Source organism: Emydura macquarii, unplaced genomic scaffold (assembly GCF_026122565.2).
Source record: "Emydura macquarii macquarii isolate MOO-44397 ecotype Brisbane River unplaced genomic scaffold, CSIRO-AGI_Emac_v2 contig_318, whole genome shotgun sequence".
NCBI classification, from domain to species: domain Eukaryota; kingdom Metazoa; phylum Chordata; order Testudines; family Chelidae; genus Emydura; species Emydura macquarii.
The window spans coordinates 3,379,580-3,405,190 of NW_027130455.1; the positions used below are offsets into that span (position 1 = coordinate 3,379,580).

The 25,611-nt window shown below is 41.0% G+C and overlaps 1 long non-coding RNA gene across 1 annotated transcript in view; it reads left to right on the plus strand.

Moving 5' to 3' along the window:
* LOC137166224 (uncharacterized) overlaps nt 1-21,249 on the plus strand; it is a 37,686-nt gene extending 16,437 nt beyond the window's left edge. Inside the window, exon 2 of the long non-coding RNA XR_010923595.1 lies at nt 17,461-21,249. This is a non-coding gene — a long non-coding RNA (uncharacterized lncRNA). The remainder of the gene's footprint in view (nt 1-17,460) is intronic.
* The last annotated feature ends 4,362 nt before the right edge of the window (nt 21,250-25,611 follow it).

Consider the following 25,611-nt stretch of genomic DNA (forward strand, 5'->3'; position numbering starts at 1 on the left):
TTACTCAGCTTTGTGGATTGCAGTGTTTCTATGATTTTTCTAGGTGCCTAGAAGTTAGGCATTGTGATACTAAGCATCACAATGCCTAAGTCCCTTCTGTGGACTCTAGTCTTAGTGTGCTCACACATTTATTTCTTTTGCTTCCTGCTATATCATCCTGTTGAAAATATTTTGAGGCTTTTTACAGATACCCTAGCTAGTTTGTTTAGAAATTCATGCTTTGTGTATAGCAGAATTAATACATCATGAAAATGCAAAGAGCAAAGTGAAACTTTTGAAATATATATATGCACACAGAATTATATTCTGTAGTTATAGATAGTAATTAGTTCCATTTCTGGCAAGTTTAACACAAGAAGAGGTAGCCAAATGTATTCTTCAAAAATACATTGCATGGAAATACAACCTACAACAACTGACTCTTCCCATGTGATAGCATAGGTATTAAGGCCACATTTGCAAATAAGCTTCCAAATTTGCCTATGCAAATGTTTAGCTTATAAATTTAGTGACCAATTTGAACTTTTGCTATTGTTGTCCAAAGCACACTAATCAGAAATTCTGAGTGAAAATGCTGAATAGTTTGGCTCTGCCCAGGACAAGTGGACTTCACCCTACCAGACATGTCCAAGGACAGTAAAAAGAAAAACAAATCAGTATTGCAATACAATAATTTATTAGTTTGGGAAAATTGTCTGGTGTATGCTCTATTAATGAAAAACACTGATCTTTATTGATTCACCACCCCTAACAATAAACAACAAAAAGGCTTTATGGGAGATGTTTCAGAAAAACTGAATTAGTCTTTCACTTCTAGGTAGCTGGTTTGGATCCTGCCCTTGAGGCTGTGAATTAGTTTAGACTGGAAATTAAAAACATTTCTATCCATCAGAGGAGAGAGGTACTGGAGCAGCCTTCCAGTAAGAGTCATGGGAACAAACAACCTGCTAGTTTTAAGATGGAGCTTGACAAGTTCATGAATGGAATTATATGATGGAGTTGCCTGCAATAGCAGGTGACTTCTGGACTTGATGATCCAGGATGTTCCATCCAGTCCCATGTTAAAAGTGTTGTCATTTGATGGTAACAACTGGTACCAAGAGCCTGACTTCATTTTTAGCAAACTCAGCAGAGAGGCCAAGGATGAAATCCTGGCTTCTTTGAATCCAGTGGTGGTAGTTTTGCCATTGAGTTCAATGGGGCCAGGACTTCCCCCTGCAAATGTAATGAATATGAAGACTGAATTACACTGCAGAACAAATACATGGCATGTTGGCTGGACATTGTGGGAGAACTTGTAGTGCTCATGCCAAAATTGCTTTGTGGAAGAACACCTTAGGCAACTTTAGACTCCCAGAACTGTAAACCAGCAGCTTTCACAACCACTGTTTTTCACCAAGTAAGATTTGAGAGACAGAGAAAAGAGGACTTCCAGACATCACAATGTTTAAATGAAAGGAATTCTGACCAAACAAGGTCTCCTCACTGCCAAAAAGGTCTCCTTTTAATGAGAAAATGAGTTGTTTGGCTCCAGGAGGACTGTTGTCAAACACCACTTCAAAATGGGCAATTCATCATTAATCAGAGGCTTGATGATCAAAGTGCAAGCCTGCACTGTTTATCATCAGTTCAGCCTGTGCCTTTATCACAAGTAACATTTCAAGGGGATCTTCAAAATGATAAACTTGTTCCTTGGAGCTGTGAAGCCCATGAATTAAAAAGATCATTGGAGAATAAAAGATTAGATTATGTAATTTTCTCATGTTCATTTCAGAAACATAAATTACAGTTCAAAGTGTCTACAAGACCCTAAGTGCAGTGGCTGGTAGCAAGGGATTTGTAGAACATCAGTGAAGCTTTAAATGTCTTTCAGCAATTAGCACACCCCTTGGGAATACTGGTGACAGAGCTGCAGAAATTTCAGTATATTTCCTTGTTAAAAGAACCACACTCTTGGAAAACACAGCTGTGCTTTTGACTTGTTGCTTCAGTGACTTTATTTGTTGTGAGAAGGAAGGAATGTCTTTTTTATACAGTTACCTGCACTTGAGGTTTGTTGTATTGAGTTAAGCCAGGGGTCAGACCTTTCAGTCACTTAAGTCTTTAAAGGTCTAAAGTATTTAGTCTCCTCATCTGAGTAGCTCCAGTGATGGATTGGAGCAAGATGCCACTGAACTCTAGGGGAAATCTGCCACCATTCTCCATGTGTACATGTGTTTGGGAATTAGAGATGCTTCTTTTAAATGAAAGTGGTCATTTTGGTAGAGAAGAGGCATTGAAAGAGAATTATTTCCCCACACTATATGTTGTATTTAAGAATTTACAAAAAAGAGTTCAATAAGCAGGAAAAGGGAGAGAGTGTGGCTTTTATTCAGCAAGGTACATATGCATGTTCTCATCTTTAAGCATGTGAATGATTCCATTAAAGTCAATGGAATGACTCATCTGCTTAAAATTAGGCAGCTGTGTAAGTACAGTGCTGAATAAGATCTTCTAAATATAAGCTCTTGTGCATATGTAACTTTCAAATATTTTTATAGAAGGGGAAACTGAGGCAAAGACATGGAATGATTTCCTTAAGGTCAAGTCAGGACTAGCACTCAGGACTGCCTGTCTGCAAGCCTTGTTTGTTCCTCTAAACCAGTGTTTCTCAATCTTTAAGACAACAGGGACCAGTTTGCTGCATTCCTAAACTGTGTCCAGGAGATATCAGGGACCGGCGCTGGTCCACATACTGGTTGTTGAGAAACACTGCTCTAAACCATATGACTTTGTATGTGGGTGCCAGTCTCCGCTTTTGTATCAGTTACTCTTCACTCAGGATCTTCTAGGCCTGTAGCATCTTCTCGCAATGTAACTTTCTTTCACTCAAAGACCAGCAAAGCACACAGAGTTAAAATAGGGAGTTAGGCCCTGATTTGAGGCACAGAGGCGTGCGCAGCACATTTAATTAGGGTGTACACATTTTCATTAGGGTGTGCACTCAGGTAATCTTTGTCAGGGGTGTCAAACTGAATTCCGCCGTACAGCAACATTTAAATTACCCGCCGGCAGAATTTTCGCAGCATCCTAGTTGCCACCGACAAATGCCGTGAAACAGGGTATTTTGGCAGCAGATCACGACAGCAGATAATGGTGCCATAAACAAGACTCTTTACTCTCAATTAATGTACAATTTTTTCTTCAGTAAGACAGCTAATTTTAGCACTCGGTGAAACCCAGTGTTAATAACCCTTCTGCAACAGCTGTGAAATGTATTTCACATTGACAAAAAATTCATAAACTATGTTCAAATCAAGCAATGCTATATTTCAGCATCTCCATGCAAACAGTTTGTGAAGTTATTGTTTAAATAGCTAAAGTTAAAGATTGAATGATCATAAATAATAGTAAGTAAATAAACAAGGTTTAAAATGGCTAATTTAAAACCACTTATGCAAAAAGGTAAATAATTCAAACGACAGCCATATCTGAAAGGATCTGCTCTCAGATTTATGAACTTTCAAAAATAGCACACACTTCCTTTTTGCAGGATGAATGGTGATTGTGTGCAGGGAATGAACATGACTCTTTCAGTAAATCAGTACCCTTACATTCAGACTGTAAGCTCTTCTGGGCAATGACCATACTTTTCCTTTATATATTGTGTAGCGCTGGATGTAGAATTGGTACCTAATACCGACCATATAAAAAACAATGGAAGGAAATAAGGGTCTCCAAGTTGCTTCAAGGGACAACACTCCTTTGACAGCTATATTTTAATAATACCACACTTGTGTTCTCTGAGCACAAATATGCGTTTGTGTGTTATTTGTGAAAATGAGGAACCTAGTATCAATAGTTTCAGCAAGCATGGTATAGAAAGGTGCTGTGCATGCTGCTTCACTCAGCTCTCCAAATCATCTGCTCAGGTCCTAGGCCTCTCGTGATTAGTTTGTCAATTGCTATGCTAAACTGTGTGATGGTTTTGTGATGAGTTCAGATGGTCGTTAGAGACAAAGATGGATGAGGCTAAAGCTGGTTACTTATTCTCAGTTCCTTATTCAAAATTATTTAAATACATCAACATAAGGTTAACTTGGAAATTTCATCAAATTAATATGATTGAATGTGTTAAAGTTTAAATAATTACATAATTACTAATTCAAATCAAATAAGGGGCTGGGTTTTGATTGGCTGTACATGACAAATTGTGTCTCAGGTCACCTCCAGTGACATGTACCAGTGACTGTCAGATTGCTCTGAGGGAGCTGGGACATGCCACTTGGTGACTCGAAGTTTTGTTCCTGTGCCATGTGCTACTGCATGTCATGCCACTATTCCAATTCCATATTGTACATAGAATTTGTATAAGTAGCTGGGGTTTGACAGGCTGTACGTAAAAAGTCACTCCAAGTGACACATCCCTGTGACCACCAGACTATTCTGAAGGAGCTAGGATATACTGCTTGCTGACCCAAAACTTTGCTATTGCACGATATGCTGCCATAGATCGCACCTGCACCCCACTTCCATTTTGTAAATGGTGATTGAGTAAAGAACTGGATTTTGGTTGGTTGTATGTGATAAAATGTGTCCTAGGGTGTGTCACTTGGGGTAACCCATGACCTTCAGACTGTTCCAAAGGAGCTGTGTCCTGCCACTCGCTGACCTGAAGGTTCATTCTTGAGCAATATCCTGCCGTATGTCACTCCCTATCCCACTTCCATATTGTACATAAGGCTTGAATAAGTGTAACCCATGTTCCCGCCCACAGCTGAAAGCTCCTCCCCCAGCCTAAGGGGATGAGCTACTGAGCCTGGGACTCAGCTGGTTACAGGGGACAATGAATGAAAAAACAGGAACAGGCATGAAAGTCAAAGGGCTAAACAGAGGGAACCTGAGGGGAACACCAAGCAGAGAACCCTGTCTGGTTCATCGTTGCTAGGTACATGTACAATTAGCTCATCACACACAGACGTTTCTGGAATTGGATGTGATAGTTTTGGGCATGCTCAATAGGTTCCCCATTGCTGGACTGAGACTCCAGGAGGGCAAGTAGTCAGGGCAGCTGCTTTACAAAAGGCTGTGTGCATTGTGTGGGTGGGAAGAAGCTAAGCCCAGGACCAGAAAGCAGGTTGTTTTCCCTAACTCTGAAGCATTTTGCAGAATGTTTAAAAAAAAAAAAAAAAAAAATCTATATATTTCACTGAGTAGTTGGGTAATTGGTTAGTTGGCTAACTGAGTGATTTCAGCAGAGAAGGAGGAGAGTCTGCATGGATTCCAGCTGAAAATTTCTACAGGCTAGTGGAGGGAAGATGTTGTGTTTGAACTCAGCAGACTATGGATTTGGTGATCAAAACTAAAAAAATCAGACATAAAAAATGGTAACATCCATAAACCAGTCGGAGAACACTTCAATCTCCCAGGACACTCTGTAGCTGACTTGAAAGTTGCTATACTTCTACAAAAAAACTTCAAAAACAGACTTCAAAGAGAAACTGCAGAACTGGAACTCGTATGCAAACTTGACACAATCAGACTGGGCCCAAATAGGGACTTGGAATGGTTATCTCATTACAAGAAGTAATTGTCACTGTTCACCCATTCTTACCTCATAATCAATGGTTGTGAATAGGCCTCAACTACTGAGTGGACTTTTCTTATACCTAACTTCCCCATTGTTGTTCCTTACCCTTAAATGTGTGTGTATATATATACCTCCTATCTGATTTCTATTCCTTACATCTGACGAAGTGTGTTAAAGCCTACGAAAGCTTATGCCTGCAGAAGTTAAATTTGTTAATCTTTAAAGTGCTACAGGATTCTCATTCTTAAAACTCTAACAGACGCACGTGAGATAAACCTATGCTTTTGTAAACTGAGTTTCTTCTCAGTGTTTCTGTGGGGACTGACCTGTTTTAGATTGAATTTGTTTTCTTTATTTGTTTATGTATAAGTGTGAAGACAATTTATGTTGCTTATAAAATAGCCATGTTATGTTTTAAAAATTAAGTTGTTTCTTTATCATAAGATTTTATAAAGTTGGTACTTAAGAATTAATTATTTTTGTTCTTTTGGACTTGACTGTGAGGAGGCTGACCCTGTGCAATCCTTGGTGAAAATCCTCAGTGACTGAATTCTGTGTCTCCAGGAGCTTTTCTATGGGGGTTGGATTTTTAGGCACTGGAGAAGGGCAATGAAGTAAACTGCAGCCCGCACACAAGTTACATAAGAGCCTGGGTTTTGATTTACTGTAAGTGACAAAATAAGTCTCTGGTGACTCCAAATGACATATCCCCATGAACATCAGACAATTTTTAAGGGGCTGGGACATGCCATTCACCAACCAGAAGTTATGTTCTTGAGTAACATGCTGACACGTCAGAATAACGCCCCACTGCTATTTTTTTCATGGCCCTGAGTAAGGAATTGGGTTGTGACATACTGTAACAAAATCACTTGTTTAACCCCCAAGTGACATGTCCTTGTGATCATCAGATTGTTCTGAGGAGCATCACATCCCCACTCTGTTTCCACATTGTCCATAGGGCTTGAACAAAAAGTGGAGGTTTGGCTGATCACCCAAAGTGACACGTCCCTGTAATTATCAGACTGGTCTGAAGGAGTTGGGATAACTCCGTCTCCAACCCGAGGCTTCATTTGTGCCCAATGTGCACCAACATCACATCCCCACTCCACTTCTGTATTGTTCATTGCCTTTGAATATGGAGTTGTGGCTTGACTGGCTGTATGTGACAAAATATACATTGGGTCACCCCACTGACATGTCCCTGTAACATATATATTATCCCAATTTTTATGTTCTATTTTCTGTTTAGAAAACAGAAAATATGCATGTAAAAATTAACAAAAAGCAATATCCAGCCAATTTCCTGCAAATCCAGCTGTGACGTTTCCACAGAAATTAATGATAGTTACAAATGAAGAAAGCTGTAGGAACATTAGTTTGTTAGATGAATTAAGAACGGAAAAATTATTAAATTTATCAACCGTAGCCACCAACTTTGGGGATGCCCAGGGGGCCCATTACCCACAGAAAACAGTGTGGTGCTCAGCATGGACTGGGACGGCCGGGGTGATTAACTATTGGCAGAGTCTGCCAATCAGCTATTTCGCCCAGGGACTGTGGCTGCAGTTCATCTTGCCCCACTCACCTGGCTGCTGATTAGCTGTTTGATTTAACCTGACTAAATCAATCAGCTGAGAAGTGTGTTTTCACCCGTGGTGCCTCCTGGCTCTGGCAGGACAGGGCTGAATCATTCTGACCCCAGGCCACTGCTCCAGCCTCTGGCAGCTTCAGGGCAGCACCCAGCCAGGGAGAGGGGCAGGGGCCTAACTCTCAAGCCATGCCCCCCCACCACTGTAACAAAAAACAAAACAAAAAAAAGCAGCTTAAGGGGTTAGACTGGTTGCCATGCTGGGCATTGGCACTTGTGCTAATGCCCAGCATGGCAACCAGCCCCTGCTGCTCACCTGTGGCTGGGGCCCCCCTGCCTGCAATGCCTCCCCTCCTCCTCTCTGCATTAATTTGTGCCTCCCTCGGTGATGGCGTGTACATGGCTGCAGTTCCCAGCCACGCTTCCTCCGACCCCAGGCAGCAGTTAAGTTCCAGAGGGAGCCTGGGTGGGCTAGGGCTAGGGAGGGGATGGGGTGGTTTGGGCTCCCTGGCTGGAAAATTGGCCTCTTCGAGCCCCAGCCTGCTGCCTCCTGACCCTGCCACATTTGGACCCTCCCCACCCGCAGCAGTCCTGATCCCGCCTTGCTGCCCATGGACCCCCTTCTTGCCCCCACTGTCCCGGCAGCAGAGGCAGGATCAGGAGCGCTGGGAGGCTCGTGTCCCGGCACAGCCTGTCGTCTTCTGACCCTGCGCAATCCTTTGCGGCGTGGAGCCAGGGAGGGCATTCACCGACAAAACAAAAAATCATCACCTATGTTATCAGCATTTGTTTAATTGTATTAAGATACAAAAACACTTGTTATGATTGGTGTATTTTTTTGCTCATTCCAGAAAAATAAAGACACCACTTGGGCACAGTTGGCTTCCAAATCCTGTTTATTAACTATATGCAAACATACAAGTGCTGAGTTAATGCGTACTGCTGCTCTGAGTAGTTTTTGACAGCTTCTAAAATAGAGAACAGTGAGCACCACTACAATGCTCATAAACTACTTAAATTAATACTTCCCTATTTCTATTGTCTACAGTTAGTCAAACCAGCTGGTGTCTTTAGTGTTGCTGTGTGACTTGTACAGGAACAATGACAGTTGGTATACTCTGGAATTTGGAGAACTCTATCTGTGGTGAGAATTTCTCCACCTTCCTTTCCTTTTTAATTTCAAATCAAAATTCCATCGTAGAAATGCCAGCCCTCGGTTTGTCAAGGAATGTGGAAACATGCAAAGTAGTTCTGGGTGTTTGTATGTTATCTCAACAGTTTTGTACCTATAATGATAACACCTTTGCTTTAATCAATTCTGCTGTTTATGCAAGTAATTTTGACTTCTATTGAACTGAGCAATATTTGAAACCATTTTAAAAAAAATATTAATACTATATTCATGTTCATGGAAAAGTGCGACAGAAGAGAGGGCAGAGAAAGGATTATCCTGCTCTACTTGGCATTTGTGAGGCCTCAGTGTCCAGTTTTGAGTGACATGCTTTAAGAAATTCGCGGCCAAACTGGAGAGAGTCCAGAGGAAAGCAACAAAAATGATAAAGTTTAGAAAACCTGATTTATGAGGAAAGGATTAAAAAATGTGCATGTGTTGTCTTAAGAAAAGAAGACTAAGGGGGTACCTGATAATAGTCCTCATATATGTTAAGGGCTGTTATAAAGAGGACAATTGTTTTTCCATGTCAACTGAAGGTAGGACAAAGTAATCGGCCTAATCTGCAGCAAGGGAGATCTAGGTTAGATATTAGGAAAAATAATCTCACTATAAGGATAGTTAAGTTCTGGCACAGGTTACCAAGAAAAGCTGTGGAATCCACAGTGGTGGATTTTAAGAGCTGGTACCATGATTTAAAAGCTGGGAATAAGGACCCAAATTCAGCTTTGTCAAGAATGGAGCAGAACTCATTTTCACTTGAGTTAATTCACAGATCCTCATACAGAACTTGGTGCCAGTGACTACCTAATCCACCCATAAATTGCATTTTATCAGTAGCCAAAAAACCTAAAATGCTTTAATCGTATAGTGATTGTGCTGTTTTATAGACTCCTGAGTGCTCATATACAACATGTGGAGAACTGGGAAATATTTGCATTATTTTTTATAAATACCATATACCCTTCAGTGGATCTGGGTCATACTATCCTGCCAGAATGCATGGAGGTCAAAAGCCTTTGTTAAAGGAACCGGGCAGGAAAGGCAGAACAATGGCCTAGAAAAGATTACTCCTCAAACAATATTCAGGTTTATAGCCATGCAGAGGAACTCCTAAGCTCTGGTGACAGGGCTCTTTGCCAAGGATGAGAATCTGGAGATCAAAAGACACGGACTGGTTAAAATGGTGCCCTGGCAGAAAGGGAAGGAGGACGTGGTCAGCCCAGCTGGAAGCTGATACAGAGAGAACATGCTGCAGGCTGATCCACAGACTGATTTAGAAGCAGGGCCTGCAGCAAGCAGGCTACAACTTGATCCCCATGCTGTGTCACATCATCTTTGGGCTTGTGGGCAGTGCCAAGTATAGGTAAGACGATGTGAATGTAGGATTGTTTGTGTCTATGATGAGCTAGTATATCATATTACAATCCGCATACGACCTGATCCTGAAACTAAAGTACTTGCTTGAAAAGAGAAAAACTTAGGGTTTGTAAGAAACAAATTGTAAAATCAATGTTTTATGATGCATATTTTTTATACTCTACGTGGAAAGAAAGGAATGTGATAAGCCCTCTTCTATTCTATTTACATTCCTATTCTGCATCTCACCCTGGTTTCTGACCACCTAGGCTGGTAGAGTTAAAGTAGTTTGGCTGCCTTAATTTTGAGATTTCTTACTTTCAAGAGCTTGGTTTCTTGCTAATGTGTACCTTTAACTCTGAATTTCTTTCATTGGAAAGAAATTATTACAACATCTGAAATGCTAACTAGTGCGCACCAACTTAAAGCATCAAACTTGGTAAGAAGACGACAATGGACATGAATCAGACACACTTTAATGATGCTACCAACATGACTTCCATATCAAGTGACAACATGGAAACAGCTGGAAAGTGAAAAAGAGGGTGACCTAGAGAACCATTATGTGGAACAATTGAGGAAGAAGCTGAACAATCAACTTGACATTCAGAAGCTTGAGTAGACCAGCACAGGCACAAAATAAATGGTGGAAACTGGTGGATGCCGTATGCACCTGAGGGTGCAAGAGGATAAAGAGAAGAAAAGTAGATTTATGGCTGTGAATAACATTTTCAGAAGTGCATAAGTGATTTAGGAGCTTAAATTCCATTTTAAAAGGTGTATTAGACACTTAGGAGTCTAAGTCTTGTAGTGGGTGCAGATTTCAGGGCAGTGCAGATCAATCCTCAGAATCAAGGAGTTGTGGCTGAGGGTATGTCTACACTGACGGCGGCAAAGTCGCAGCCATCAGATTGACCTATCTGGATCGACTGAGCGGTGAGTGAAGACCTGCTCAGTCAACGCAGTAAAACCACCCCCTGAAGTGGTGTAGTGCTGCGTTGACGGGAACACGGTTACCATTGGAGCAGTGCAATGAAGATGTCGCGCAGAAGGGAAGCACAGCAAATGATGGGAGTTACGCAAACTACTCTGCATAGCTTGTGTAACTCCTGTTGACTGCCGCCGAATCTCGTAAGTGTACGCTAGGGCTGAGTTGCAGAAACTCAACACAGAGCATCTGGGCCAAAGTGTTCTTATCTGAGTGGATCTGGCAATGGAATGAGCTCCCAGAGAAATCTAGCTGAATCTGGAATTGAACCAGCTTTATGGCATGTTGCAAGACCTTCCTCTCTGAGAAAACTTTCCCACTATCACCAGTTAGATACCAAACCAACAATTCCATCCAATAGTCCCAAAACAAAGAGCAAAAAAACCAAAACAGATGCAAATCCAAGCTGATCTCCTCTTCTTCCTTCACTGGTTACAGGAAGAAGATTCCATTAAGGGAAGGTTCTCAAACTTTGATCACAGTAGTTAAAATAAACCTGCACAAACATTTTAGGAAATCATAACACTAAACTGTTATAGATTGTCAGTATCCACCAATCCAACTTTATCAGTGGGAGGAGTGAGTTGGTTCCCTAGCTGAACAAGGTAGTGGAATTTGGGGTTGCAATGTGTAAAGGCAGAGATGCAAGTCATTTTCTATTGAAACATTGGATTGATACTTGCTTTAGATTGCAGCCAATGCTGAGAATAATTCACATAAGTAGGCTGATGAAAAAGGAATGAGGACTTCATGAGCTCAGTGGCTTAATTTAGGAACTCATGTCCCACTGATAACCAAAAATCTCTGACTGGCATTTGTGAAAATTTTTGTGCTGCAGTTCCTTGTTGCTTGACAGGTCTCAGATTTTGACCAGCCTCTGCTCCTGACTCCTCATTGTGACCCTGTCTAGCTGGTGCCTTGATGCCAAGATGCTGACATGCAACTCCCCAAAAAGCATGAGCATGGCTCCCCCTTCCTTAGTTACAGAAGGACGTGATGGTTGGCTGCCAATGCTCAGGCATATGCTGGACTCTGTGTAGGGAGTGGGTGTCTCTGAAGCTGGGGTGTGAGTGGGTAAGTGCGAGGCGCACAGAGCTGAGGGAAGGATACTGCATGTGCACGATTCCTTCCCTCATCCCATGGCTCCTGCAATGGAGGGTGAGAACTGCCACACAGAACAGGGCCTCCCCTTCCTCCAGGCCATACATCATAGCATCTCCTAGGCTCTGTCATCCCCTGCACCCCAGCCGCAGATCCCTGAAGGGTGCAGGCAAGGGTGGATTTACATCTTAATGTCCCTAGGCACAGCATCTTCAGCACATCCCTGCCTACATCTGACCTTTGTGTTTCCCCCATGGAAGGGGGGGGCGGAAATGATGGGGGAGAGAGGGGCTGGCCAGGCCAACTCCATGCAGGGTAACGGGGGAAGAGGGTCTGGGGTGACTGGCTCAGCCAGCTCGGGGCAGGGAGAATATGTGCACCCCATGGCGCTCTGGCTTCTGGCCTGGCCAGGGGGTGGGGCCTCAAGGGGAAGAGGAGAAGAAGGGTGGTAGGGTCCCGGGAGAAAGGAGTAGGGGGTGGGGCCCCCAAATTGTCCAGGGCCCCTGGGCATGAGCCCCATTATTTCGTGTGGTAATCTGGCACTCTTTAGGCACCCCTAGTACACCGGTAGGCACATGCCTACTGGGCCTAATTGGAAATCTGGCCCTGGGTACAGGAGACCCTAGCCCATCTGGCTGCATAAGGGAGACTCTGAGGGTATGTCTACACTGCAATAAAAAACCTGTAGCACCAACTCTCAGAGCCTGGATCAGCTGACTCGGATTTGCAGGGCTCTGGCTGCGGGGCTAAACACAGCAATGTCGATGTTCCAGCTCATGCTGGAGCCTGGGCTTTGAGACACTCCCTGCTCGTGGGATCGCAGAGGCTGGCTCCAGCCCAAACCCAAACATCTACACTGCAATGTTATGGCCCCACAGCCCGAGCCCCATAAGCCTGATTTAGCTGATCCAGGCCAACTGCGGCCATGCCCTGAGTCTTTTATTGCAGTGTAGACGTACCCTGAGAGGGCATGTGTGTAAATACATTCACTGCACCTCCCACTTGCCCAACCCATCTCGGGGCAGTGAAGCCTTGGTGGCCTCACTTTCTACATCACACATGTGCACACATTGGCAGTAATATTTTAGGGAAAAGCTACTGTTGGGATCTGTGCCAGTGTGGTCCTGCAGGTCTCTCTTCCCCTCCCTTCTGTGGCATTTCTGATCATGGTGGAAGAGTTCTTGCTGTGCTGGGCAGGAACTACACCTTTGGCCCAAAGAAACGCAACTGGCACCTCCCTTGTCCATGACAATGACTTCTCAGAGAGGCATGCTCTATAGTTTGAGAACCTCTACACTAAGTACACCATTACCTTATCTATGAAGATGCTATGATGATGGGTGCTATAGAAGACCCTAAAACAGGTAAAGGTATTTCCAAAGTTTATTGGTAATTGTCACTCTAAAAATTTGTGTACTTTATTAATCAGTAATATAAAACTTTTCTTTTATAGACAAGTGCTAGCAGTGTTGGATTATGTCTGCAGTATCTGAAGCACTGTCTTTTTCATATCATGTAGTGTTTTAAATGTGTTACGGGCACTCCATAAAACTCCCACATCCTGGAAAGAGAGTCCTTGATCTGTTTCATAATCTGTAGTGAAGGTGATATCTGGAACTTGTTTGTTGAATGATTCACTGTATGTCATTTTTATCTATGGTAAGCAATATGTCCTCTCTGCAGCATCTGCACACAGTTATTTGTACAAAGTTGATTAAAAACATTGTTCCACTTTACCCATAAAGATTTCAGTTGCTGTTACAGAAATAAATAGGAAATTCCATTGTCTTGTTTGAAAGTTGCCCATTGTCCACAATATGTTAAGAAATATAACAGAATTTAATGAATCCTCTTGTCCACGTATCAATTAATCATCATTCTTTATTTACACAGGCATTTATTATTAATTGTTAGCAGCTGGGGCAAAAAGATGAAGCCTATAACCTTCAAGAGCTAAATTAAACAGTGTGTGTGTATATGTATATATATATACATATATACATAAGTATGAAAAACTGGGAGCATGCATGTGTGGCTATTTATGCACAGAAGGTATAATTCACTCCAGTGCAGAGGACTTGCTCTTAAACCCTGTATTAAAGGCTTAAATAGAATTTGAGTGATGGAGAGGGCCTTATGTGACCTTCTACAATGGGCTGAACTTCACCTGGATGTAGCATGAGTAACATGTGTAAAGTAGAAGTGGATGACCATCCAGAGTTTGGAAGTTCTCACATGCTATAGTGCACAGTAGTGGGCTTGGTATAAAGGGAGGTTCAGTTTAATTAATAACCAGGATATTTGGTTGCCGATCTGAACTTTACGACTTCTTGGGCCTACAAATTGCACTGGAAATTGCATGAGAACAGACTTTGTCACAGGAGTTGTAGTACTTCTTGATTCTGGATGCTCTGGAATTATGACAGCATTAGCCTTTCAAATGCTATTTGGGGCCTTATGTTTCTGCTCTTGACTGAAACCTGAAAGAGAAGAGGCTTGTGGAAATGAAACTACTCCCCAAAAAAACAGATAACTGAGCTTCTTTTAGCTTTAAAAGTTTGGTTTCAGTTTTGGACAAAAGTTCACATCTGTTTCATCTAGAGATGGACCCAAGATGCAAAGTTTAGTTCTGAATCTGACCCAGATTCAAACTTACTCAAAGTGTAGGGTGAGTGGTTTGCATTTGGTGAGTCTTATTTGAGACCCTCTCTAATCTTATGCATGCTAGTTAGCCAGTGCCGAATGTAAATATGTGCACAGCTTGTATGACTGCACCACGCAGCTAAGATGTCTCCAAAGGAGAAGGATGAACATATGACCCATCGGAAGGCAATGTCCCTTGTTAGATAAAATAAATTTATTATATAGGAAAACTGCACAAATTCTTGCATAGAACTCATAGAGGACTTAAGAGCTCCAAGGTCTATAGACCTTTGCACAGGGGTGATTTGACTTCAAGATACTAATGGCAGAGAACCAGATGTGGTATATAAAAATGATTTCCTTAATGTTTCAAAATTTTCAGTGAACTGTTCTTTCGCTAGTGCACTTCTTAAAATTATCCCACTAAAATACTTAATATCAGGCTGTGAAAGTAATATTGAACATAGGTTGAAAAGCATTTGTTGATTTAAGATAATTGGGTTGTCCTGTATCCACACTAGCTGCTGACATCTGTACAACTGTTCTGGGGAATAATATTTTAAACCAATTTTTAAAATGCCCAGGCAACTTTGTAGAGACACTCAAGATGACATCTTGCATACAAGAAAATGTTTATCATATTGCAGTTATTAATCAAACAATTCAGGAAGGTTATCTTTACAACAGTGTAGGAAATAGGTTAAGGGCTAGAAATTCTTTCGTAAGAACAAAAGAGCTGGGAAAGTATTCACAACCAGTTAAAGAGAGTACTAAGTTCTCAATGGTAGGTTTTCTGATACAGAACTTATCCCACTAAGCATTTTTTATTTTATCTTGGTGTTACATGTTGTTGACAATGTGGCTTCTTATTTCCTTTGATATATTTGAATATGTTGTATGAAATCAGACTAGATACTATAATTACAAACATAAACTGAGAACTTCAGGAAACCCAGCTAAAGTCCTGATCCCTGCAATGTGACCCATGCAAATGGACCTATGCAGTCCTACAGAGCCCATTGACTTTGATGAAGCTCAACATGGGCCCATATATCTACAAAAAGCAACAAGATCATGACCTAAAAACAGTGATTCCTCTTTTTTAAACAACATTTCCAGGATTTCTGACCTGAACTGGAGTAAATCCAACAAAGAGAGGAAATCTATGAGAAGCTAGGATTAAAGTACATAGGGTCTGATTTTGCTCTTGCGCATCTTACAACATTATAGACACGGCTGATCTAGAAAACCAGCCCTAGAATAAGTAAAGGGATTGCAAAGAGTTTGGCATGAAAAGGAATTAAGATATCACATCTTTCTGTCGTGGTAACATTGCATCATGCAGCAAATCTATTTTTGGTCATGTCTCATGGATATTTTGTTGTGGCAAAAGTTCGGTCACTTCACAAATTGTACAACTGGCTCTGTCTGGCAATCTGATGTGCACAGGCATAGTGAGGGCACTAACTGCCAAAATTTGCAGAATTGGGATCTTGAAGACTAAATTCAACTCTGTTACACTTGATGCATGTATAACTCCAAATTGTATATGTACCAAATGGGGAAGAGATCTGTGCCTTGATCACATCCTATAAATTGTGATTTCAAAGTGTTGTGTTTGGATGTCCTATTGCATCCATTCTTGATTTTGTGCATTCTGGAGTCACAAGCCTAAAACCTTTTTGTAACTGTAAGAAGGATCAATGATGAAATGTCGATGATGAGATATTTTGAGGAGAAATGTTCTTTTGACGGAGGTGTTTCACATCATGGCAATGAAATGAGCACTGTAGAATGTCCAACTCCTTCCTTTCATTCCCACAAAAACTCAGTCCATGGAATTTCATGTTGGATGTTCTGAACCAGACCTGAGTAGCACTGAGACCCCATGCACTAGGTTACAATGCCTGGAGTGGGGAGCCAAATCCAGCCAGCCCCGGGAGCCACTGGAGCCACCATGTGACCCATTGACACATTCTAGCTACCCAATTTTGGGTCACAACCTACAGGTTGCAAAATCCTGACATAAATTATTTTATGTGCAACAAAAGTGAATTGCTTAATTATTTATATTGCATCCCTGCAATTTATTTTAATGCAAAATATAGGTGTTACAAATTAAGTACTTATTAAATTTTGCACCTTTTCAATTTTAATTAAACTAAATCAGTTTAATAGAGTTGGAATTAGTTCGTCTAACTGCCGATACAGCATTACTTAAAAATCAATAGACTACAAGATGTTCTGATAAAAAGTACCAACTATGAAATAATCCTCAGAAAAGTATCAGATAGTAAGCAGTCCGCAGAAATATTCTAGTTAAGATCCTAATCCAGAAAAATACTTAAGTACATGCTTAACTTTATGCATGAGAGCATTTCCATTGTCTACAGTGAGAGTACACGTGTTTAAGTGCTGTCATGGACTGGTGCTTAAGTGACTCAGAGCGAATCCTAATACATACTCTTGACAATCTTAAATTCTGTGACTCTTCCTTAGCCTCCCACCTTCCATAATATTTGCACTGATTCCCTGCCGTTCAAGTTCCATTGTTTCATTAGCCTCGTTTTCTTTAGTTCAGATTTAAACAATCACAACTTTCATATACACACTGAGAGTTCATAAATACCAGCCAGTACAATGGCATAGCAGTTAGGATTAGCAACGTTAACCTGATCATTCTCTTAAAGCTATCGTAATATACAATGGTTCATTTCCTCCCAAGCTGTCTGGAGTAACAGAAGAACTATAAAACTAATTCATCCTCTGACAATAATGTACTGTATATAATAATAAATCTCCAGTGATTCCTCAGTAATTACCAGAAAATGGAATGACAGTAATTCTATTGAGTTAAGTAATTCAGCCTTCTGAATTTGTATTTTTGAAAGATACCAGTAGGTCACCGCACCGGCTTTTGTTTTTCCATGGCAACCTTAAAGTGCTTGGCACAGAAAATTTACTTTCCAAACCAGATTCTTGGATGTTCTGTGTGTAGAATGAGTATTATGTGTTTATTATATGTATTATGTGTTTAGTAGGATCCAGGCAAGAATCTTCCCTGCTATGGAGAAGAGTGCAATACCTTGGTAGTTCTCCCTGAATCAAAGTGTGGCTTCAAGCCACCTCAAGGCACAACTGACATGATCTTCGTGGTGCAACAGATTCAGGAGAAGTGCAGAGAGCAACACCAGAAACTGTTCATGGCATTCATTGACCCAATCAAGGTCTTGGACTCTTATCAATCGTGATGCCCTTTGGAAAGTGCTGTGTAGGCTTGGCTGCCCACAGAAATTCATTGCCATCATTAGACTACTCCATGACAGTATGACTGACACCACTCTGTCTGTGCCAATGGCTCAGAGACCAAGCCCTTCATCATTTGCACTGGTATCAAGCAGGGCCGTGTCATTGCTCCAATACTCTTTTCCATTTACCTTGCCATGATCCTGATTCTCATCTTCAACAACCTTCCCGACGGAATTGGGACTGAGTATCAGATGCACAGCCAACTCTTCAATCTCCGAAGTCCCCAAACAAAATCTAAGATCACAAGAATTGTTATCACTGACCTTCAATATGTATGATTGCGTCATCCTCGCGCACACACAAAGGCTGACCTGCAAAGCACCCTAAATCTTTTTGTAGATGCCTTGGTTTCTCTTTCAGCACCAGAAAAACAAAGATACTTTAACAGTCCTTACCTGCATAAACTACCTTGTGTACTTCACAAATCACTATTGGCAGAGAACCCCTGGAAAATGATGACCATTTTCCATAGCTTGGCAGCCACCTCTCCCAAACAGCAAGCATTGACACAGAAATCCCATACAGCACATCCTTTGGAAGACTACTTAAACAAGTCTTCAGTGACAGATCTTCAAACATACACCAAGATATTGGTGTATAAGGCAGTTATCATCCCTACCCTCCTCTATGGGTTTAAGACCTGGGTGATGTATAGATGACATTTCAAGTGGCTGGAGTGGTTCCAGCAGCGCTGACTTAGGAGGAGTTGGGAAGACTGACACAATGACATCAGTATTCCCTCTGCAGCCAACATCAGCAGTGTAGAAGTGCAAGTCATGAAACACCAACTCTGTTCAGGTGGCGACTGTGTACATAGACCTGACACTTGCCTCCCAAAGCAAATCCTCTTCTCTCATTTAAGTCAGGGAAGAAGGGCTTGTGGAAGTCAGCGGAAGTGCCTTAAAGACATACTGAAAGTACAGCTTAAAAAGGGTAGTATCAATCCAACACACTGGAAGGACTTGGCACAGAACAGAACACAATGGTGCTATACCATACACCAAACTACAGTCCATTTTGAGGAGAACAGATGTGCTCATGAGACAGAAGTGACAAAGGAGGAAAGAAAGGACACAACACTCTAGCCACCAACTGTCTCCTCCATGATTACACCTGTCACCTCTGTGGGAAAATCTGGAGGGCATGATTTGGGCTCTCTAACCACCTAAAAATCCACCAATGAACCCTTTGTGCAAACATTATCCTTGTAATGCAGGATAGCTGAAGAAGAAGACTGTATGTGTGATGTAGATTAACTTTTTATCAAAATCTCTGTTTCTGTAGACACCTCAACAGTGGTGTGGGTGTGGTAATGGAAAATGGGTTTTTGTTCCCCATACTTTCTACACAACGTCATTCCATTGAGCGCCATTATAGCCCTTTCATTTTTGTGTCTGCCACATTTTTTATAACCAATGAAACTCTCTTGTTTCCATGTTAAATTGACAGTGAAGTTTTTGGTTACACTTTATATTACTTCATAAAGAGTTAATGAATGATTTAATAATGGTTAATCAATGGTGACTGATTCCAGCAAGTCAACAGATTGCTTATAACCATGGCTCATAACCTTATATAACATCTTCTGAGGTTGTACTTATGACCATTTATATGCAACTCCTTTAGAGGGGATGCTCTTAAAATATCACACTGAGCCAGGCTGTAGGGGACTTGCCCCTGGACTACACAAGCAATGGCTGGAGAGACTTGAACTCCATTTCTCAGGTAGCTTAGGGTCCAGGATGGAGATATAACTGGCTAGCAACACTACCAGGTCCAATCATCAGCTAGAACTCAGACAAAGCATTTGGTTTTAATTTTGGGTTTTGGCTGTTTGGAGTGGAGCAGAGAAAGAAGTATCACAACCAGGGAGAACCGTTCTGCCCTCCACATTCTTAGCCAAGAGAAAACTTTGAGCTTTTTTGGGATTTCTGGGACATTGGTTAGTGTTATCTCAGCAGAGACTAGAAACCCGGGAGTCTGAAAAGAAAGTCATGGCCAGGTTACCAAGAGCCATCTTAACTGAACATTTGAATTCAGACCAGAGAGCCACAAAGATTTTCTTACTGTCCTTGATGTGGAGGCTCTGTAAGAACGTATTTTTGTTTATGTTGATACTGTGCTTTAAGCCAGCCATCACAGTCAGCTCTGTAGCTCCCATCAAAGACTGAGCCTAAAATCACTAAAGTCTAGCAAGTGCTGGAAAGGGAGCATATGATGTTTTGTACTGGCTATAAATGTTGAGGGAGTAGAATTTTAGTATCCTGATTCTTTTTTCTGTTGGTCCCTATTCTGAGTTCCCCATGTTTAAAAAAGCTCCATTTGCGGTTTTATTACTCTGGGAATTGTGATAGATCTTTTATTATTTGTTCTCTAACTGACACTCCTCTTTATGAGATTGTGTAAAATATTTCCCCAAGGGACAAGCCCTCTGTGTTCTCTGCGCTAGGAGGGGTTTCTTTGAGTGGAGGCACTGGACACCCTTAGAGGTGGACCCAAGACCCACATCCTGAGGAGATTAGGGAGAAGGCTGCAGCCGTGCCTCCAAGCTGGATTACATATACATATTATTCATGTCCGTATCATGTTTATAACATCTGTTAAGCATTCATCAATCCTTTATTAACTGTATATAAATGTGTAATAAATGTCTAATATAAAGTTTGACCAGGTTTTCAATACATCATCCATACATACAGGCTCTGAGAGTGCAAGACTGGGCCTGATTCTTCAGTGCTTGGCATCTTGTGTATCTATTTATACCTGTGCAATGTGGGCATAAAACTTTACCACATTGGAATGATAATATTTCATGTTACAGAGATGTAAATGACTACACAAACTGCAAGTCACTGGAGAATAAGACCAACAGTATTTCAAAGGACTGATCCTATAGAGTAAAATTACAAAACATAACATTCTAGCCAAACTCAGTTGAGCTGATATGCACATTGGGCCTGATTCTGGTTTAAATCAGGAGTCACTCCACTAAAATCAATGGCATTATAGAATTGTAAAATTGGTGTGAGATCACAACTGAGCATACTGTCTTTATTTCCATTGCCCACACTGGATTACTTAGATATTTGCATTTGAAGACCTCTGCTTTTGCACCAACTTAATAAAAATACATTTTTAGGGGTGGGAAGAAAAGAAATTTACATGTCTGGCTTTTGCAAATTCTTTTTCAGCTTCAGCTGTGTAAAAGAGCATGAATGATATAGTTGTAGATATGAGATTTTTTACAGTTCTGTCTCAGTTCTGGAAAAAAATGGTTTTCCACCAAAATGCCATTCTGACCTTTGACTATAGGAATTGCTAAATTGGATTAGGTCAGTGGCCCTTCTGGCCCATCTAGTCCATTATCCTATCTCTGACAAGCTGGACCAGAGAGGAAGAGAGATTTATGTAGTGTATATTGTCATAGTTTGTGTTAACTACACCCTTCACAGCCCCCTTTCCTGCCCTTCCCATCCCCCTGTCCCCCTGGCTTTGTTGAAGGCATCCACTTAAGGTTTCAGGCTTCCTAGCTGTCACCTCTCTGCTGGAGACCTATATCGCTCTCCCTCCTGACCAGGGATTTAGGCTTGCAGTCCCTTTGCACCTCACTGCAATTTCCCCAGCAGGCCTAACTAGTTCCAGCACCTGTGGTTAACTTTTCTTCAGGAGGCTACAACAGGATATGCCAGTTACCAACCATCCTTCACAAGGCAAAATATATTTATTCTTAGGACAAAAGCATTACAGAGAAAATATATTTTTTAAAAAAGTTCCTATATATTTATTAAACATAGCAGGACTCACCCATCAGTTTTAAGGCGTCCTAGTAAGCCAACGTCTTTCAAACCTTTCAGCAAGGGTTGGAATCCCCCTAGACCTCAAGATCCTGTCTTTGTTGAATCATAAGGAGGACCCTGAATCTCCCCAACTCAGTCTTTATATAACAGAAGCCCTCTTCTTTGTTTCCTAGTCTCTAGAAAACGCAGCTTGAACCAGTATATACAAACCACACTATGGGATACGCCTCTGGAATTGTATACAATCTCAGGAACTACAGTAATCACCTCCAACTGTTTTTAGTTCCAGGAAGAGCTGGGGTAACCCTTCCCCCATGGAATTTCATACAATCCCTGGCTTACAATGATACATAAAATATTCATAAACTTAATATAATATGCTCCTCAACAGTACTGCATGTGCTTGCAATATGTCACATGTATCACCCACTATCTTTTTAAAAAGTTGAACTTGCCATTTGTCTAGTCTGATGCTAGTAGTATTTGGCATTAGCTGGCATGTTCTGGCAGTGGCTCTAAATGCCATCTATTGATTAAATGTCAGCAGAATGAGAAATGGATATAAAACATTTTAAGAACAGCCCTAGCTCTTGAACAGTAAAGATCTGTGCAAGCTGGTCTGATAAGACCATTGTGATTCTTCAGAATGGCCTACTCTCCCAAATTATAGAAGTCTTATTAAAAGGTTTATTCTACTTATGGCTGCAAATTGCTGTTATACAGGTACCGGCAGAGCTAGCTTGATGATGTGCTTTCACCCTAATAACTCTTGTTAACTTTATACACAAAGCACTGCAGCCTGTTGGCTGCATAGTACAGTAGTATACAGTTTTTGCAATATACAGTATTTGTAAGTGATGAAACACCTTTGAGTAACTGTCTCTAGTGGAATTATTCAATTTAGTTCATGTCAACCTTTAGTAATCGATTGTAAAAGGAATAGCAGATGACTCCTCCATAGCGTTACAGGATTTACAATGAAAGCTGCTTTTGTTACGAGGGAGGGGGCTTGAGCTAGTCAGATCAGCTCTGAAGCCAAACGTCTTCAATGTCCAGGGTTTTTGGATCCAGAGTTTTCATCTGGGTCTCTATCTCCTGTATGGCCCCATCACTGTTGTATCTCAATGCCTCCCACATACTTATGGATTTATTCTCACACCTTCCATTCAGAAAGGGAAGTATTATTCTGCATAATACAGACCACCATGAATGGAGGCACAGAGAGCCTGAAACTTGCCTATAGTGATACAGGGGGACTTTGGAAGAAACAGGAATTGAACTTAGATCTCTGAAGGCCCAGGCCAGTGCCTCAACCATCCTTCCTTTTCTCTTATAGTTTAGAACTGGAGAGAATGATTTAAAGACTAAATATAAGCTGGCAAACAGGAGATAAAAGATGTTTCCCCTTTAAAAATCAAATAGTCTGACTCTTAGAACGGTTACCAGAATCCCTTTAATCTGATTAACAAGGAATTGTCAGGAATTTTCTTTTCTCTGTGGAGTTTAATTAAGGTCACTATTGCCTTGTGCATTTGGAAAGTTTCAAAAGAGTATTTACAAGCTTTCTCAGCATTATCTATCACCTGCCTTCCCTCTATAAAATGACAAGCAGTGATGTTCCTCTTGTAAAATGTGCAGTTTGTACTCTGGAAACTTGCCTTTATTTTAAGCTTTAATATTCCTATATTAATAGATGCCATTTCAACACCTTCTTCTGAAGTAGACTGGAATGTATCTTTTACACTTAATAGATCAGTGAATGAATCACTTTGTCTGACATGTTATTTCATTTGCTTTGCGTTCCTTGAGAGGTGGGCTGTATTTTCAATGGCACTTCTCGTCAACAAGCAGAACCGAATGTCTATTATCACAGCAGTAGATTCCATTAATTCAGTCTGTAAACTATTCTTAGTTACAATTTGGCAAAGATAAGGGCTGAGAAGGGAGCAAACGATATTCTTAGCAGTGTCAGACTTCAGAGCAAGGCAGATATGAAAAGGAAATATTAAAATATGTGCTTTAGTTTCTGCAGGCAAGTTCCTAAAATGCTTACATAACCCAGCAGCTGTATTATGAAAGAACTAATGTTAGTCATACACTTTCTTATCTAGCTTTGGTGCTCATTGGGTGGCTTTTTTTTTTAAATTAAAAGTGCCACGTGAAGTTAATGTAAATTACTTTCATAGCAGTACACAGATTTAGATGGCATTTGAAAACCACTTTGAGGGTAGACACTGTCAGCGGCCAGAATCATCAAAGTGCAGAACTGCCTCAGCCATACCTCCCCCATCCCAGATATGTCCTTAAGCACCTCTAGAACACTCCCTCCCAGAACACTTCCTTTGCCAGGGATAATTCTCAGGGAAGCTTATATTGTCTGTGGCCTCTTTGCAAGAACCTAGCTGGTTTAAAGGGGCCACAAGGTAACTGTTCCTCTAAACCAGAAGTATGAACAAGGGTAAAAAGCTCTTGGTTCTATGGCCTTCATGTTACATCATAGTTCCACAGCCATCTATACTCTAGAGATCTGCTACTTCAAGGATTCAGGTTCTGAAGAGGTATTTTACTTATTATTTATGTATTTTCTTTGTAAGACTCTAACCATTTTCTTTGTACAAATGCAGAATTTCCACTTCTTTCCTGTCGGTTGCATGCAAGATATTTCTTGGCTCTGGTGCAAAAATATCTTTACTTTGTCTGCTCTTTGCTACTTTTAGTTTATTAGGAGAAATAATGTGGGATAAATTCTTCATGGTTGTGTTAACCTGTGTGCTGCTATTTGGTCTTGGAGAGTCTATGAATGTTTGATTATATCTCATCGGTGAATTTACATTCTGTTTTAGTGTCATGTCATTTTTGCCTTCACCATTGACACAGAAATAGATTTTTTACTTGTTTGATCTCTTATTGCATGCCTCTTGCAATTTACTGTATACTTATTCCGATACTCTATTGTGGTTACCATCAGAAAAATGACTGTGAAAATTGCACATATTTCTTAATATGTCTGCTCCTTGTGTGTTTTGAGTTACAGTGATCCACTTTAATTACTAAAACCAGGTATTTATTCCTGTTAGCACTACCAAGCTTATAGCTTTGAAAATGCCAGCTGGAATCTTTTCTGATTTTGTAAGTCATCATTATAATTGTCAGATACATTCTGATCTAATTGTAGAATCTTTATTATTGATGCTGTTAAGGGACAATTAGAAAACAGCTTGACTTTATTAATTTTTTTTACATTATGCTCTCTACTGAAGTTTCATTTATACTGTATCCAATGAAGGCCCAACAGAACAAGTGGAAACTTTCTGGTAACATGAATTATGGAATTACATTGGATCCAGAAGTATGCATGTTGAGTTCACATATCTGGACATCAAGGTGTGGGGGTTCAATGAGGAGTGAAGTGGGAGTTGTGTTCCTGTTCTACTATATTGAACCACCCTTCTTCTCATGTGAAAGCTCCTCCCTAAAGGTAGAGCCACTTTTGAGCCCCACAAGATCTGTGATTCCAGGCTTTCACTTTAATTTTGGGGAACTAGAATCATAAATGAGGATCTCAGCTCTCAGATTAAAAAATAAATACAGTAACTTTGCAGCCTTTTTTTGGTGACATTAGGCTTGAAAATGTAAACAAGCATAAAATGATTAGTAGGTGCCAGGAACAGCTCCCTAGTATCAGGAGGCTGGGAGAACTCATCTTCTCACATAAATCCTCAGGCCAGCCCTGGGTACAGTGATGCGAATGGTGATGGGGAATTGATTACACATTGGAACCGGGGATGGTCATTTATTTTTGCAATCTCCCACAAAAGTGCTAGAGCCAGCTCTGCACAAGGGTCCCACGAGGATGAAGCTCTGGTATGTCTGAGGGAGCAGGGTCAGTGGAACAGCTGCTCCAAAGCATTGTCATCTTTATTCCACAAGACTTGAATGTGTAAGTTAATGCTGAACCTATCAACAGTAACTTACCCTTACATTGTATGGAACCCTCACCGTGGCAGGCAAGGGTTTCCCTGGCAATAAGGAGCTGTTATCAAGCTGGAGATGTGTTATGAAGGGCCTAGGACAGCCAGCAAT